The sequence below is a fragment of the Somniosus microcephalus genome, chromosome 14 (genome assembly GCF_052327205.1).
Source record: "Somniosus microcephalus isolate GS21.2 chromosome 14, FLI_Smic_1.0, whole genome shotgun sequence".
NCBI lineage: Eukaryota > Metazoa > Chordata > Chondrichthyes > Squaliformes > Somniosidae > Somniosus > Somniosus microcephalus.
In genome coordinates, this window is record NC_141000.1 from 24,230,332 (window position 1) to 24,249,000 (window position 18,669).

General features: G+C 45.5%; 1 protein-coding gene across 4 annotated transcripts in view; it reads left to right on the forward strand.

The window, feature by feature from the left end:
- Nucleotides 1-6,532: 6,532 nt before the first annotated feature.
- LOC147107380 (rho GTPase-activating protein 6-like) overlaps nt 6,533-18,669 on the forward strand; it is a 184,726-nt gene continuing 172,589 nt past the window's right edge. For 2 of the 4 annotated variants that reach the window (XM_086006360.1, XM_086006362.1), the window contains exon 1: nt 6,534-7,447. The gene's annotated coding sequence lies outside the window, so the exon portion shown is untranslated. Of the gene's footprint in view, nt 7,448-18,669 lie in introns of all 4 variants that reach the window. The other 2 variants (XM_086006363.1, XM_086006361.1) reach the window with 2 other exon arrangements.

An 18,669-nucleotide genomic window follows, 5' to 3' on the forward strand; every position in this document is an offset into this window, starting at 1 on the left:
CAAATCTCTGCCCACTCACTTAGTCTGTCTATGTCCTTTTGCAGGTTTTTTATGTCCTCCTCACTCACTGCTTTCCCTCCCATCTTTGTATCGTCGGCAAACTTGGATATGTTGCACTCGGTCCCTTCCTCCAAATCGTTAATATAGATTGTATAGAGTTGGGGTCTGAAATACACCCAGTCATCCATGATTCCCATTATCCCAGATCTACCGCTACAGCCAACACACACACAAAACATGCCTCCTTTTTAAAAGTAATAAACAATAGTTCAGATTTTGCAGTCAGCGGCAAGCGAACGAACGGCACCAGCCGTTCATTGCACTTACACTTGCCCACAAACTTTCTATGGGCTTTTGCACTGGAACTTGTGGTGGTTCGAAATACAAAACAGCGCGGTGCCCTCTACAGGGGATCTGCGGTCTGTGTGAACAAAGCAAGCAACTGTATATCTCCTTAACCAATCAGACTGAAGAATTCTTAATGAGGCACACAGGGTCTGAACCAGGAAGTGTAAGTTAGAATATTTAATTAAATTCCAAATCATGTACAGAAAGCAAAATAAAGAGGGAATGAAAGATGGGATGAAGAGAGAGAGATGAGACCAAGGAAAAGTAAAAAAAAATTAGATTTTTTATTTTTAAAAATCTCCAACAATAATTAAAATCTGAAGAAATGGGACTCCACACTTGTAAAAGTTATTTTTCAGTGCCAGAGAGGTTGTTTAACAGTAATTAAGACTTATCACGCCATTAAAAATTTACTTACACTGGAATGGACAAGCTTTAACTTTTTCTGGCACGTTTAGTGGGTATAGATCACATAAGTACCGCAACTTCACACCCGTCATGTATTTCAATGCTGAGTCACTCAGAGATACTGTTATAGCGCAGCTTTTGGAGGAGCAGGGCAACGCGAGACAGCAATTTCCTGATTTCCACATTTAACTGCACATGTGTGGTTGCCAGAAGTTGTTGACCAATTTACGCTTTAATAACGGTGAGCGCTGATAGCCTCACCATTATTTCTACCGCCATATCCGGGCCTTTATTGATTACCAGCTCAACAAAAGCATCCATTTCACTTTAACTCCATCTAGTGGCAGTGTCTGGTATTTGCATTATACAGAAGCTAATGAAACTTTGCTCTTTTTAACTCTAGTATATCCCTAAATAATTGTTATTCAGAACTATATTACAAATTACATCTCAATCACTGCTCCTGATTGTTATCCAGCGACCACTGCTGGAGGTGAGGATACAATTGGGATGCCTCCCACAGTCAAATAGCATGAAGGAAAGAAAAAGAAAAACCATTCATAAAGCACCGTTCTTGACCTCAGGACATCCCAAAATGCTTTACAGTCAATTAAGTACTTTTGAAGTGTAGTTACTGTTGTAATGCAGGAAACACAGCAAGGTCCCACAAACAGCAATGAGATAAATGACCAGATAATCTGTTTGTGATTTTAGTTGAGGTATAAATATGGACCAGAACTCCCCTGCTCTTTTTGAAATAATGCGATAGGATCTTTTACATCCACCTGAAAGGTTTAATATCTCATCCAAAAGACAGCACCTTCGACAGTCAGCCTCGATTTTTGTGCTCAAGTCTATAGTGTGGGGCTTGAACCCACAACCTTCTGACTCCGAAGCGAGACTGCTACCCACGGAGTCACAACTGACATAAGCCCACACTTGAAGAGTAGCCACTTAGGGAGAATACTGAGTGTATGGAACTGTAACCCATTGAAGAACTACAATTAACACCTTAAGGAGAGGGAAAAATAATCTGGAATAACTGTCACAAAAATGCCAGAATGAATGTTCAGACTTTTTTTTAATATAAAAAGATTTCGCTACTTCAAGTTGAAGTAAATAGGTTGTATCAATAGATTCTGGACATCAAATCCAAAAAGCTTTCTTTATGGTGCATTTGTCCTTAAAATAGCATTAATTTAGCATACCATGACACAGAGAAACAGAAATGGTGTTGTCAAGAATTCCTGTCAGATATTAGCTGACTGTATTGAAACACTACTGAATAATCCACCACATATCTTGGAGGTTTCCCCCTCAAAAAAACGTGTTACTTGATTTATATCACATGTCACAGTGTTCTAGCCAAGACAGCAACTATTGGTCCTGCTCCCAGGTCTTAGAGTCATAACAGCACAGAAGGAGGTCATTCGGCCCATCGAGTCTGTGCCGGCTCTCTGTAGAGCAATCCAGTCAGTCCCATTCCCCCCGCTCTATCCCCATAGCCCTGCAAGTTTATTTCCCTCAAGTGCCTATCCAGTCGCCCTTGAAAACATTGAGTGTTTCTGCTTCCACCACTTCCATAGGCAGCGAATTCCAGGTCATCATCACTGCATAAGGTTTTTCCTCACATCCCCCCCTGTATCTCTTGCCCAAAACCTTAAATCTGTTTTCCCTAGTCCTTGTACCATCAACTAGTGGGAACAGCCTTTCCCCGTCTAGCCTATCCAAACCCGTCATAATCTTGTACACCTCTATCAAATCACCCCTCAACCTCCTTTGCTCTAATGAAAACAAATCCAGCTTCTCCAACCTGTCCTTGTAGCTAAGATCCCCCATCCCCGGAACCATTCTGGTAAATCTCCTCTGCACCCTCTCAAGGTCCTTCACATCCTTCCTAAAGTGTGGTGACCAGAACTGGACGCAGTACTCCAGTTGTGGCCTAACCAGCGCTTTATAAAGGTTCAGCATAACTTCTCTACTTTTGTACTCAATACCTCTATTTATGAAGCCGAAGATCCCATATGCTTTGTTAATCACTCTCTCAATGGCCCAGAAATTCGGGTCGGGGGCTTCCCGCGGGTGCAAGCCCCCGACCTACACTTACATGGCGCGCCGACATTTGAGGCCTGGGCCTGCGTGGATTTCCGGTATGTGGCCCGGTCCAGCTCCCGGCGCGCTGTGCTTGCGTGATCCAGCGGCGTAGTTAGTTCGATGAGCCGGCTGGGATCACGTGAGCACTGGGCAACCAATCTGAGGATGCAAAAGTTCATTCATGAGTTTGATAGTAAGAACTGTCAAATTCATGAAAACTCCGGGCGTCCAAAACAGTACTTAAACTTCAAATAAAAGTTAAAAAACCATCCCACTAATTAAATGAACTATTAATAACTTTAAAAAACTATTTTAAACAATTATTCAAATTTCTTAATTTTTTTTTCAAGAAATCGGATCTAAAAATACACTTACCTTACTGTAAATTCTTTAAAAATAATAAACCTGTGGGAAAAAAATTCTAACTTTAATTATTAGACCACTTACCTTTTAAAATGCAGTCCTTACACCTGGTTTTTACATTTCTAAAATCTAAAGACTTACCCTCACGGAAAAACCTGTAAAAAAAAAAGTAAGTTCAAAGCGCACGCGCAGACTCCCGCGTGCACGCGTTTGACCTCTGAACCCCTTCGTTCAGAGGTCCGGAAATGTCGGTTTCCCGCGCATGCGCTGTGCATGCAAGAAACCGGCACTTCCATCGGGTCCACGCGTGGGTACTCTGTCCGTACTCACGCGTTGGGACCCGAATTACTGGGCCAATATGTCCTGCCACCTTCAGGGACCTATGCACATTAACTCCCAGGTCCCTCTGTCCCTGAACACTCTTTAAAACTGTGCCATTAAGTGTATATTGCCTCTCCCTGTTCCTTCTGCCAAAATGCATCACCTCACACTTCTCTGTATTAAATTCCATCTGCCACTTGTCTGCCCATTCTGCTAGCCTTTCTATGTCCTGTTGCAGTTGATTGGTATTATCATCACTGTTTGGTGTCATCGGCAAATTTAGAAATTCTACTCTGTATTCCAATAGCCAGGTCATTATATATCAAAAAAAGCAGTGGCCCCAGCAGACCCTTGGGAAACACCACTGTCTAACATCCTCCAGTCTGAAAAACAACCATTTACCACAACACGATAGCAAAATACTGCAGATGTTGGAAATCCGAAATAACAACAGAAAATGCTGGAAAAACTCAGCAGGTCAGGCAACATCCGTGGAGAGAAATTTGAGTTGACGTTTCTTTTCTTTCCAGTTTTGAAGAAGGGTCCAACCCGAAACGTCAACTCAAATTTCTCTCCACGGATGTTGCCTGACCTGCTGAGTTTTTCCAGCATTTTCTGTTGTTATTTCATTTACCACAACACGCTGTTTTCTGTCTTTAAGCCAATTCCTTATCCAAGCTGCCACTGACCCACCTATTCCATGCTTATAGCTGACCAACTGGAAGGTAGCTAAGGATTGGTTTACACTACAACAATGATGACAGTGCAAAATGGTTTTGCTTCTCACCAACACTGAGGTTGTCGTGTAAATCTATAATTCGTACCCGAGCTAACTCTGGAGCAAAGTGGAGTGGAACTCCCCCCTCCAGGGAATCTTGGGAGTCAGGTTGGCCCCGATTCCAGATTTATACACCACTTTAGTGGCAGTGCAAAATGCTGTTGTAGTGCAAATGCACCTCTAGAGAAGTCTGTATTGATGTTCACCATCATTCTTTCTCCCTCTCTGTGTGGGGGAAAACACCACTGCTTTTCTTCCTACGCAGCCAAAACTTACATTGCAGCAACATCGTTAAAAATTAGAGAATTGTTACTTTAGTAAGCAAAATTTCTGTAGTAGGGTTTATGGTACAGTAAAGTAAATCTCATTTAAAAATAAAATCAGACAAACAGTAGTGGGATTCAGTAGAAGAACATATTGTCCCCCCCAGATTCTCACCAACTTCTACCGGTGCACCATTGAGAGTATCCTGTCCGGCTGCATCACTACCTGGTATGGCAACTGCACCGCCACAGACCGCAAGGCTCTACAGATGGTGGTGAAAGCTGCACAACATACTATAGGAATTAAACTGCCTGCTGTGCAGGATATCTACCCCGAGAGGTGCCGGGGGAAGGCCCTGAGAATCATCAAAGACGCGAGCCACCCCAGCCACAACCTCTTCGCCCTGCTCCCGTCCGGTAAAAAGATACCGAAGCATACGGTCTCGTACAAACAGGTTTCGAAACAGCTTCTACCACCAGGCCATAAGACTCATGAACGAATAATTTATTATTTATTACTGTTGTTTTATTTATTATTACTGTATTTCTATTAGTATTTTTATCATTGCTATGCCATATTTATTCCAATGTTGGGAGGACTCGTAAAAATCAACATTTCATTGTGCAGTACACACGTCTGCTGCATATATGACAAATAAAATTGAATTGAATTGAATATTGACGTTATCCTTGCCAAAATGTGTTGCATGGAGGAGATGCAACAGGTGCTCACCACAGTGGTGATTAAGTGCAACACCAGAGCAGCACATGATTTAGTATTTTCTAATTATTCAAATTTTGTTGCAAAATATGACTCCAGCAAATTATAGTCCTGTTGTCAATATTTTTAATGCAACTTTTACATTTAAAAAATAGGTACACACAGTCCTCCAGAGACATGGAGAAATCAAATCTATGGATCACCGATGATGCTGGCCAGGTGGAGCAATGCCCCAACTGCTGCTGTGGCTGAAATACAATAACACAGTCAGAAGGCGGTGGGTTCAGATCTCACTCCAAAGACTTGGCTGGCACTCCAGTGGAGTACTGAGGGAGTGCTGCACTGTCGGAGGTGCTGTCTTTTGAAATGAGATGTTAAATCAATGCTCCGTCTGTCCTCTCCGGTGGATGCAAAACCTAAAAACTAACTTCAGGACGCTTTGGGCCACTATGCATAACCAATTGGAAGCATAGATATCATGAAATCTACCATCTAGAATGCCTTCTGAAGTGAATGAAGTATCACTTTGCTACGACAAACCATTGATACATCTAGAAAGGATGAATTATCTTCAAGGGTGGAAGTTTATCGTTCATTTTTGATTGATGCGATATAATAAATGATAAGAGTACCTTGCTGAGTCCATCAATCTCTACAGGTAAAGGTTTTCAAATTCATCCGTTCTGGTAGGGAAAGCATTAAGTGGCCTGACTTGTCAAGACATTTTTTGGGTATTTTGGCCTTTGCCAGTGTCAAGTGCCAACGTTGGGAGATCATTTTCCAGAGGTGGAAATCTTACCAGTTGAAAAGCAAAAACAGGAATGTCCAAGGGCACGGTGAAAGTGCGTACTAAAAAAGAACTGGCATTGACATTGTGCTTTTCATGTACGAGTTATTACACACTCAGTTGATGAAAATTACTGATTTGAAATGAGGTGTAGCTTTATTTTGCAAATAAATTAAGTTCATAAATACTTGGTCTATGGCTAGAATGTTGTTGTGTTTGTTTTGGGATGGATGAGACAACTCTGCTTTAGAATGAACTGTTGGGAACCTAAACTATTGTGGCAGCAGTAGTAGTAGTAAGTGAACGAGCAGATGTTAACAGGTTTTGGTTTGTGGTTGCTTATTTTACTCAATGTAGAACTTAAAAAAAACTCACCGAGTGTATATATAGCACACGAGCACTGAACGACTTATATAGACAGAAGGGGCACTTGATTGAAACATTAGGGGGTCGCCAATTCCTGGGGGGCGGGGAGGAGGAAACATGAAGCTGACTATCAGCAACACGACAGGCAACTTTTGGATAACTACGTTTTAACTTTGGAGGCTTTTATTTTGGCAGAGATGAAAACTGGCAGCGTCCCTCAATTTGCATCAGTTTTTTTTCCCCTGCTAAGCACGAAATAAGCGCTCTTCCTGTTGTCAACATTCCCATCCAATGCCCTTCGGTGGACAACCCAGCTTCTGCCTCGCAAACTTTATCGGTTCCCGGTCTAATTATTGCACTGCAGCACTCTTAAACACACGGAACGGAACGAAACGCTTTGGGTATGAAGAGAGATTTTTTTCTAATGTATGGTTATTGGCGCGTACCTTTTTTTAAAGGGAAGAGAATAACATCACCTCAGTAAAGTGCTTCCCTGTTGCTTGGAGAGATGTTACTCGATGCCTCCTCGGACGTCCTTTGGAGTACTATTCCTAATAAGGAAGCTTTCTGGAAATAACAGTCGAGTTGAGAAAAGAGTTGGGGGGAACAACAGTGTTCACTGGACCTTAGTTTGCTAACTTCGCAGAACTTGGAGGCAGAGCCAAGCTATCAACACTTTTCTCAAAAATATACAGGGAGGGGGCAAGTCTACTCTCGCACATCTTGCCTGCTGTGGATGGAGCTGTAAATCCACGAGGGGAAAAGTGGACAGGGAAATTTTCTTCGGCTGAAGAGATCGACCGAGTTGAAGGGGAGGGGGGAGGAAAGAATTTTTTTCTCCAAGAAAAAGGGCGCCCAGGAGTTTGAGTGGCGCCGCCAGGTGACGAGCGGCCTTTCTCTTTCATCAGCAAAGAGTTAAAGCGACCATCTCCCCGTCAACCAACTTGGCCTTCAGAGTCCAGCTGGGACTGCACACATTGAGCGACGCAGTTTGATGGGTAAGCAGCAGCGAGCAGTCCACTGTCTGATGTTAGCAATGCCTGGGGCGTGTTTTCGATCATTTTCTGTAAAGTTGTGCAGTGTGAAACACTGGCCCCTTCCTCCTGTGCTGTGCTGTGTGTGTGTCTCCTCACAGAGTAAGGGAATATGAATCTGCTATTGCTCCTACGTCCTGGGATCGGTTTACATTGGGTGGTTAAGCATGAATTTTACTATAAGCAACCTTTAGTGCAGTACACCAGTCGCCAATAGAGCCGAGTGGATTAACCTCTCCCCAGCAAAGTGGCGCCTGATCTCTTAAAGGGATAGGTACTTTTGGGAGTGTGTTCTTTTTAGTTGGGCTCTGCCTTCCTGGTGCTGGGTGGCAAAGTCTTAACTCTTTGCAAACGCATGCCGCATTTAAATGAGATTCTATTGCAACCCATCACTGTATGCCAATTGTATAGGATGTCACTGTGCTGAGAATGGCTAAAAACATTTTCAAGCACTTTTTAACAAAGGCTTAATGGGCACAAGCTTGGCTCGTTGGCATGGGGTTGGGTGGGGGGAATATTACTTCTGAAAGGTGTTGACACCAGTGATTTGGGTTGACAACATTGCTCACTGAAGTTTATTCGCACTACTGTTCAATCAGATACCAGGCTAAGTCATGGCTAATTAATCTTGCAAATGTGTCTTTCTCTATCTATATTCATCTTGCTCTTGCTTTCTCTTTATCTCTGTGTATCCATCTTCCTCATGTTCTCCATTAATCTTTTTATATCCATATAACTAATTGTATATTTCCTTCTCTTGCCTGCAATGTTGCTAGTGGTAATTTTTTAACTTTACACTGGCCTGGTCTAGCTTTATTTTTTTTCAGGGGGTGACGGGGGAAAATACAACAACAATGAGCGTTGTTCCTAGCCTGCTAAAATGATGTGTTAACTTCTGCTCAGTAATGTTTGTCCCAGTGTTGCCATGACAATGTGTCTTCACAAATGCTTAATTACGTTTCTATCCCGAGTAGTCTGCAATGACATGGTGGGTGACCTGACCATACCCATTGCTGCCAATCACTTCTGCAACCACAAATTATTTTTATCCTTACAATAAAACATAACTTTCAAAAGGGAATTGGACATATACTTGAAAAGGGAAGAATTGCAAGGCTATGGGAAAAGAGCAGACATGATGGGCTGAATGGCCTGTATCATTGTGTGCAAAATATTGCACCGCCTAATATCTAAAACTCAATTTTCTATAAAATCCAACAAGTCAGTCTTTGACTTGAACATTTTCAGCAGATTGTTCCTAGTTGTTCGAGGAACTGAGACTGACTAGAAACCTTTCAGTGTCCACTCCTTTTAAAAGTTTTGTTTTAATTTTTGTTCCTGGCATCTTTTTGTGTAACTACATACAATGGTGTGATATCTCAACTCAATACATAACTGTTTATACTTGCAAACTGTCGCACTGTTTATACTTGCAAACTGTCGCACAATTGTAATGCGACTGAACCATCCATGTATACTTTCTACATTCCAGTAAAAAGTTTCATTTTTTTCCTCTTTTTTTAGAAGTACAAACCATTTTGCACAACTCCACTAAGTATATATTATGGGGGAATAAAGTTCTGTTTTCTTCCCTTTTCCACTTGAAGGTGCCGAATCTCTGGGGTACGATTCCACAGGCGTTGGCACCTTGCCAAGTGGCCATTTTTCATTTACAAGTTGAGACAGAGTGTCAGCGGGCTGTTTGACTGCTGGGGAATCACAGTAGAACCTGATCCTGACCTCTCCTGACATTTACAAACATGCTTTCTTGTAGGAGTCACTGGACAGCAATCTGAAACGCTGAGGCCAAATCTACAGCCTCACTTATGTGCCTGGTTGTGATCAGTTAACTCCGTACAGTTTGGGGATTGAACCTGGGCCGTGCAGTGTGCAATGATGTGCATTGGAACATTAGGCCACTGAGTCCTTGGAGGAGCCTTAAAGGAGCAAGCATTTTCTTGTATGGAAAGGGAGAGAGTGTCTGACATCTGCCGGCTGGAACAGCGTGCACTGACTCTCTACATACCTTCAGAGGGAGCTGGACGGATTCTTGGTTTTGGCAGAGATCGCATCATAGGTGGATTAATAGTTAACGTGCACATGGTCTGTGAAATCTTCTGGACTGGTTTTGATCACTTGAGGGGTTGGAGCGGAATGTTCCAGATTTTCGTTTCCCCTTATTGGCCCTGTTTTTACCCCCTTTTTTTTGGGTCTCTCCCAGGAGATTATATAGGTACGGGGAGGTAGGAAGTGTCTCGTCACGATGCTCCAGGTATCATGAGTGTGGGGCAGGCTTGATGGACCAGCTGGTCTTTTCCTGCCCGTCATTCTCTTGTGTTTGTATGTGTATGTCATGGTGATATCAGCCAATAGGGACACAGCAACACATTTCCACGTGATTTATGTTGTGTATTTGTAACCAAACAAACAACATTTGCCAGCACTTTTGCATGATGGTTATGTCCCTAAGAAAGCTAGTTAATCAAAATGGTGGCATTTAAAATAAGGGATCTCGCTAAGGAATGGAACACCTTTCCATTTCTGGCGCACAGTGTCCATGTTGAGCGCTTCCAGGTGTGGCATGACACAAGTCATTTATTCTCCAGTAGTACACCTTGACCCAATCTCCGAATAATACCAATGGATTTGTTTTCTCGCTCTCTCAATTCCATTGTCCTTATGCCCACCGCGAGAGTCAAAAGTTTGTGCCTGATCTTGGATTGTTTTGTTCTGTAGGCCCATATGCAGTAGAAATTCAGTTGAGACCCTTGCAGAGAGCGATGGCTTTCATCCCATCTTCTCAGCCTCTTCTGGAAGTTGGGTCCCAGGAATGAAAAGACAATATGCTAACCTGCTGCAACACCCAGTAATATTTGATGATGTATAAATTGCCGACAGTAAATGGGTCATTGTGACGGCGTCATCATTAAACATCAAGGTTATCATTGTTTCATTGCATGCCTAGTGGGGTCACTTGTTGTGGTAAACCACTGTTTGTATTCCTGTTTGTCCTGTTTGTATTCCACTGTGTACATGCCTGGACATGCCTCGGCTGACTCCTCCCACAGGTCCTAGTATAAAGGTGACTGCTCCCCAGCCCTTAGTATCATGGACCGGTCGACCACGCGAGGCAGACCTCCATTCTGTTGTTAATAAAAGCCTTTGGTTACTCTTCTAACTCTCAGTCTTTTATGAGTAATTAATAGCGCATCAATTTTATTAACAACATTTTTATAATGGAGAAGATCCTCACACCAGCATGCCTGGACTTAGATCATCGGGAGGCGGACTCATCCACCAAGTTTACTCACTGGCTTAAGTGTTTCGAAAAATTCCTGACCGCCTCCGAAGCAATCAAATCGGACGAAGACAAACTGGATGTCCTGACCTCCAAAGTGAACCACCGAGTGTACTCGGTCATCCAAGACGCGACCTCGTACGCGGACGCTATCAAGCTCCTCAAGGACCAGTACACGCGCCCAGTGAACGAAGTGTACGCCAGGCACCTCCTGGGGAGTCGTAAACAACAACCTGGGGAATCGACCGTGGAATACCTTCAGGCACTGTCTGTGCTTGGCCGGGCCTGTGGTTGTAAGGATGTAAAGGCCGCCGTGTACACAGAGGAACTTATCCGGGACGCTTTTGTAGCGGGCCACAGATCCAATTACACCCGACAGCGACTGTTGGAGCAGAGTAACCTCGACCTCAACAAGGCCTCTGAACTCGCACTATCGTTGGATGCAGCCTACCAGGGCATGGATGCCTACTCCTCTGCACCATGGACGCCGCGGGGAATGACAGCCTGGGACACGGTAGGACCGCCTCATAGCGCCGTGCCACCCCAGCCACACCCCAACAACGGCCCAACTACCGCAGCAGTGTCCCAAGGCCAGACAGCAGTGCCCCAAGGCCAGAAATGCTACTTCTGTGGCCAGGCAAAACACCCCAGAGCGCGCTGCCCGGCGAAAAACGCGATCTGCTCGGGCTGCGGGAAGAAGGGACACTACGCTAGCGTCTGCAGGGCCAAAGCCACCCCGAACCCCAGCAGCGCCGCGTGTGGGCCATGCGGGCCGCCATCTTGGACCTCCCCGGCCATGTGCGAATCACCGGTACAGCAGCCATTTTGGACGCCTCCAGCCACATGGGGATCATGGACGCCGCCATCTTGGACGACAGCCGGGACGCAGCAGGCCCCCGACACCGCCTCATCTGATACCCGCAGTGACACACCGACCCCTACGCTGGCATCCGTTACACTGGACCAAGCGAGACCACACCAACTGGCCAGTTCCACAATGGACATTAAGGTAAATGGTCACGATACAATCTGCCTTTTTGACTCTGGGAGCACGGAGAGCTTCATCCACCCCGACACGGTGCGGCGTTGCTCTCTCCCAGTCCTGCCTGTGCAACAGCGGATTTCTATGGCCTCCAAGTCCCAGTCGGCGGACATCGGCGGCTACTGCGTGGTGACACTCGTAGTAGACGGGACCGTGTACGATCATTTTAAACTTCTGGTCCTGCCTGACCTCTGCGCTGCCGTCCTGCTGGGGTTAGATTTTCAGTGCCACCTTAAAAGTGTTACGATGGCGTACGGTGGACCCCTACCCCCACTCACAGTCCGCAGCCAGCAGCTTCCAAACTGCCCGCCGCGCACCAGGTGCAACCTCTCCACACTCAGAGTCACCCCCCCCCCCAACTGTTTGCTAACCTCACCCCCGACTGTAAGCCCATCGCCACAAAGAGCAGGCGATACAGTGCCGGGGACAGGGTTTTCATTAAAACCGAAGTGGAGCGGCTCCTGAAAGAAGGGATTATTGAGGGCAGCACCAGCCCCTGGCGAGCCCAGGTTGTGGTCGTTAAGACCGGCGAGAAGCAGCGCCTGGTCATCGACTACAGCCAGACAATAAATCGCTACACCCTGCTGGACGCCTACCCACTCCCCCGTATAGCTGATATGGTCAACCAGATCGCGCAGTACCGCGTCTTCCCGACCATTGACCTGAAATCAGCGTACCACCAGCTCCCCATCCGCCCTGAGGACCGCCAGTACACTGCCTTTGAGGCAAACGGCCGCTTCTATCACTTCCTTAGGGTTCCCTTTGGCGTCACCAACGGGGTCTCCGTCTTCCAAAGGGAGATGGACCGGATGGTAGATCAAAATGCGTTGCAGGCCACTTTCCCATATCTGGACAATGTGACCATCTGCGGCCGTGACTTGCAGGACCATGACGCAAACCTCGAAAAATTCCTCCGCACCGCCCAACTCCTAAACCTGACATATAACAAGGAGAAGTGCATATTCCGCACAAACCGCCTCACCATCCTTGGCTGTGTTGTGGAACACGGAGTCATCGGCCCCGACCCCGACCGGATGCGTCCCCTTATGGAACTTCCACTGCCCCACTGCCTCAAGGCCCTGAAGAGGTGCCTAGGGTTTTTCTCCTATTACGCCCAGTGGGTCCCCTACTATGCGGGCAAGGCCCGTCCGCTGATCAAGTCCACCTCTTTTCCCTTGACGGCAGAGGCCCGCTTAGCCTTCCACCGTATCAAGGAGGACATTGCCAAAGCCACCATGCACGCAGTGGACGAATCCATCCCCTTCCAGGTGGAAAGCGACGCGTCTGACTTTGCCCTGGCCGCTACCCTCAATCAGGCGGGGAGACCCGTGGCCTTCTTTTCACGAACCCTCCAAGGCCCGGAGATCAGACACTCCGCTGTTGAGAAGGAGGCCCAGGCGATTGTGGAGGCTGTGCGTCATTGGAGGCACTACCTGGCCGGAAAACGATTTACCCTGCTCACTGACCAGCGTTCAGTTGCTTTTATGTTTTACAACAAGCAGAGGGGCAAAATCAAAAATGACAAGATCTTGAGGTGGAGAATCGAACTTTCCACCTACAACTACGAGATCTTGTACCGGCCCGGGAAGCTAAATGAACCCCCGGATGCGCTATCGCGTGGCACCTGCGCCAGCGCGCAGATCGATAGACTGCGGGCCCTCCACAATGACCTCTGCCACCCGGGGGTCACCAGGTTCTTCCACTTCATCAAGGCCCGCAACCTGCCTTACTCTATTGAGGAGGTCAGGACCATGACCAGGAACTGCCAAGTCTGCGCTGAGTGCAAACCGCACTTTTATAGACCAGACAGGGCCCACCTGATAAAAGCCACTCGCCCCTTCGAGCGCCTGAGCGTCGATTTTAAAGGGCCTCTCCCCTCCTCCGACCGCAATGTGTACTTCCTCAATATTATTGATGAGTACTCCCGTTTCCCGTTCGCCTTCCCCTGCCCGGACATGACCAGTGCCACGGTCATTAAATGTCTGAACAACCTCTTCACCCTGTTCGGCTTCCCCAGCTATATCCATAGCGACCGGGGCTCATCGTTTATGAGCGACGAACTCCGTCAGTACCTGCTAACTAGGGGTATTGCCACAAGCAGGACCACCAGTTACAACCCCCGGGGGAACGGACAGGTGGAAAGAGAAAATGCGACAGTTTGGAAGGCCGTCCTGCTAGCCTTAAAGTCTAGGGGCCTTCCAACCTCCCGCTGGCAGGATGTGCTCCCCGATGCGCTCCACTCTATTCGGTCACTGCTCTGCACTGCCACTAACGCCACCCCTCATGAGAAAATGTTTGTCTTCCCAAGGAAGTCCACATCGGGGACATCGCTACCGCCATGGCTGACGTCCCCAGGGCCGGTCCTACTGAGAAGACACGTGAGGACCCATAAAACGGACCCCCTGGTCGAGAGGGTCGACCTCCTCCACGCCAACCCCCAGTATGCTTACATCGCATACCCGGACGGGCGGGAGGACACAGTCTCCATAAGAGACCTTGCACCCTCGGGGGCCGCAGTAACCCACTACCCACTACCACCCCCCCCCACGATCCGATATCCAGCCCCAGCAGACGGCAGGCCTGGGCCCCGCGACCTGCTCGACATCTACGAGGACGACACGCCTGTGCCACAGCCTACGCTGGACTCGACGCCGGAAACTTCACTACCCCTGCCGTCGCCACGCAGATCACAGCGGCAGACAAGACCTCCGGAGAGACTCCAATACACTAACTTTTAATACACTTCACCCCGCCGGACTCAATTTTAAACAAGGGGTGAATGTGGTAAACCACTGTTTGTATTCCTGTTTGTCCTGTTTGTATTCCACTGTGTACATGCCTGGACATGCCTCGGCTGACTCCTCCCACAGGTCCTAGTATAAAGGTGACTGCTCCCCAGCCCTTAGTATCATGGACCGGTCGACCACGCGAGGCAGACCTCCATTCTGTTGTTAATAAAAGCCTTTGGTTACTCTTCTAACTCTCAGTCTTTTATGAGTAATTAATAGCGCATCACTTGTGTTGTGCACAACTCCACTAGGATAAAGCTATGAGTTGAAATAGGCTAGCGCATTTCAGGCTGTTCCCAATTCCTAATGGTTCAAAGATGCCAATGAGATGATGGATTGTCTTTAAAACCCAGCATTTCTCCCTGTGGAAGCCTGTTGTGTTGCATATATGGGAACGTGGATCACTCTTGATGGAATGTTTAGCTCTCCTGTCTTCGATACACAGTGTGCAATTGGACCCAGATTAGACTCATTTATTCTCCCCTTCTAACGCTTCATCTAAACTATTAGTTAAACATTGCTATTCGTTGCTAGTTAAACATTGCTATTATTGCTACTACTACAGTATACTCAATAGGTAATACTTAAATATCCTAATTTGAGCTGTCCTATTATTTAATTATCAGATTTTTAAAAAAATACCTTGCATTTGTATAGCGCCTTTCATGAGCACAGGACGTCCCAAAGCGCTTTACAGCCAATGAAGTACTTTTTGAAGTGTGGTCACTGTTGTAATGTGGGCAACGCAGCAACCAATTTGCACACAGCAAGGATTTTAGATCACTTTCTATGCCATTTTTAATTCTCCATCGTAAATCCTTGAGGATTGGGTGTGTACTTGAAAAGGAAAAAATTGCCGAGCTATGGAGAGAGAGAAAGTGGGGGGAGTGGGACTAATTGGACAGATCTTTCAAAGAGCCAACACAGCTGATCTGCAGAATCCCAGAATGCAGCAGTGTGGTCTTGTTGCTGATAAATGATCTTGATATCTTGCTTTTGACTATTATTTAAGGATGATTGTTGTATATATTTACTAAAATTCCTGTTGAATTGCACTTACTTCATATATATATTTAACTCCCAGATGTGAAATTTTACTGACTGAACAAAACAAAGTAAAATGAAAAGTAGTAATCTAAATTGTTAGATGTGCGTTCCATCCAGAAGGGTATTTTGTTCAAAGTATAACGTTTTCCGGATTAAAGCAGTTTGGTGACGCACTGGATTGTATGATGGATCTGTACGCTGTCCTTTGACCTTCAGGACCCAGCTTGAATCCGCTCAGATTGTTGCGATTAAAGGTCCTACAAAGAGGGACACCGTCCCAATGTCAACTCAGTTGCTAGTGGGCAGGAGTCCGTAAATCAAACATATGCACATAGCTTGCCACTAGTTTGGAAGTCTCACTTGGAGAGGCTACAGGGATGGTTGAAAATGGCTCACGAATGAAGTAGCGTTAAAGCAATGCTTAGAATCTAAAAGCTTTTCTTAATTTGAAATATTGTTTGGGAAAAGTCTTCCTAACATGTTTTTATTTTGGTGCAGGTGCACTACATGAGTGTTCAATAAAGAGAATAATAACATGGGCTGTGTAAAGACAGATGTTGTGCACTCAAAACCAGGATTAGTGTGTCTATTATTTGCATATCCTGCTTTTCAAATGACATCATACAGTTACCTGAAAGACACTTTTGAATGTATTAAGGACTGGAGAGCAAATGTATGCAGTTGCTTCTAGTTTTACCTCCCTAAGTTTTTTTTTCACTTGCAATTCTAAGTAGCAACTGCAGTAAGTAAGCTCGGGCGGAACAAATTCAATTTGAACCATTGCAGTTGTACTAAAGAAGTACTTTGTCCATTTTCACTCCTCTTTGCCAGTATCCAAGCTCTTAACCATGCCTTTGTAACTTTCAATCTTCATTCCTCTTTGCCAGCCTCCCTCCACAAACTCCACCTCATCCAAAACTCCTCTACCTGTATCCAAACCCACACTAAACCCTATTCACTTATAAACCCTGTTCCCACTAGCACTCTCGTTCTCTCATGCATCTAACTTAAACCCTGATCCGCAAATCCCTCTATGGTGTAGCCCTACTTGATTTTGGTAACCTCTTCCATCTTTGTGTGCCTTCCCATATTTTCTGGCCTTCTGTGTATTCCCCCTCCCATCCTCTGCTCTACCATTTAAGCATCTTGTCCCCGCTCTCTGGAACACCCTACTTAAACCCTTCCACTTCTGTACAGTCCCCACCACTTGTATCGTCCATGCTTATCACGGACAAATGGCGCTAACCATTTGCCATTTCCACCGAAATAATTTAGAGGGGCCATTAAGCGCTGGCGAGTTTGAGCAAATCAAATTGTCACTAATTTGCAATGGTGTATTTACCCCATTATCCAGCCTGCCCAGGAAAGTGATTGAAGCTGCCCAAAGTCTCCAGTTTCTGACTGCCTCACATAGTTGTTATGTGAAGCTGCCTGAAGTCTCCATCAGTTGTTCACAATCAGCTGGTTTTACTGTCCACCACGTATAGCTGGAAAACCCCGTTAGCACGAATGTGCCCAGTATATGCGGCGGCGACTGTACCTCTCTTTCTCCATCATTAACAGCCTTCTCAAAATCAAATGCTTTGACCACCTCTCCTAACTCTCCCACGATGGCGCAGTGACCATTTCTCATTTTCTTCAGCGTTGTGCCTTTTGGTGCCATGTTCTATGTTAAAGGTGCTACAGGAAACTTTCGATTTACCGGCACCTAAATAACCGGAAATCTCGGTTAACCAGCAAAATTCAGGAGTAGGTTCAGGTAAGTTTTACTTCATATTCTACTTGCCTTCCTCCATCTGTTGCTGTGCAAGGGTGTGGCTGCAGCTGTTGCTAAGCTACAGAGACGCTTGGAACTTGTGGCCATTGTTCTGAACCTGTTGCTAAGCAACAGGGTTTGTTGCTTTATACGGAGCTCTGAGCTCTCCGTATCTTTTACTATAGCTTTCGGTTTTCCGGAATTTTTGATGAACTGGCACCACGTCAGTCCCGTCGGTGCCGGATTAAAAAAAAGTTTCCTGGTATATGGATGCAAGCTGATGTTGTTTTCATCAAACGAGGAGGCATGGCTTTACAAGTACAAAGCCCGGTAACACCCGAGTACCATTTGAACAATTTACTTCTCCTTTAAAGAACTATGATCCCTGCACTGGGGAATCATCTTCTGTATATTATGTCTCCAAGACATGAGTACTGTCTAGAGAGTTTATTCTGATATGTATCATTCATAGAATATGTTATGTGAAGGATAACATACAGCTTGCAGTGTGCTTTAAGGCAGTAACACATCAAGTGGTTGAGATTAAATAAATTGAGAGCACTAAATTATTTAATTGCAACCCTGAGATTTGTATTACTACATTGAGCCACACTTCAGAGTTTGTTATAAAACAGAAATGTTATTTACTGAGACAATTTGAGATACAGTATTCTTAATCATTAATAGTATGAAAAGTTTCAACTGTTGTCATGATTCAGATGATATGTTTGAGTTTTGGTTTTCATGATATTGCCTTGTAAGCATTCCCAGGTATCTGTTCCTTTCCATGTAACATTCCAGACTCTCTGCTATTCCATAAATACCATACCCTTGCCTTTTGCCATTTTTTAAAAACTTGTATTTTAACCAGTTTTCTCTCCTCAGGATCACCTCCCCAACCGGTTTGTAATTTGTTTCTTGTCTTTTCATTTGCTGTGTTTCTCCCCTCCTCTCCTGAAACATTGATTCTGTGCTAGAGTACAATTCGACGGGCGCTGGTCATCTTTGGGACCTTGTTCAAGTAGCTAGTGTTCATGTGTCCTGGTCAATATTTAATCCCTCGACTAACAGCGCTGAAACAGATGATCTGGTCATTATCACATTGCTGTTTGTGGGACCTTGCTGTGCGCAGATTGGCTGCTGCATTTGCTACATTACAAAAGTGACTTCACTTCACAAGACGTGCTTGATTGGCTGTAAAGCGCTTTGGGAATTCTTGAGATTGAGAGGTGCTTTGTCAATGCAAATCTTTCA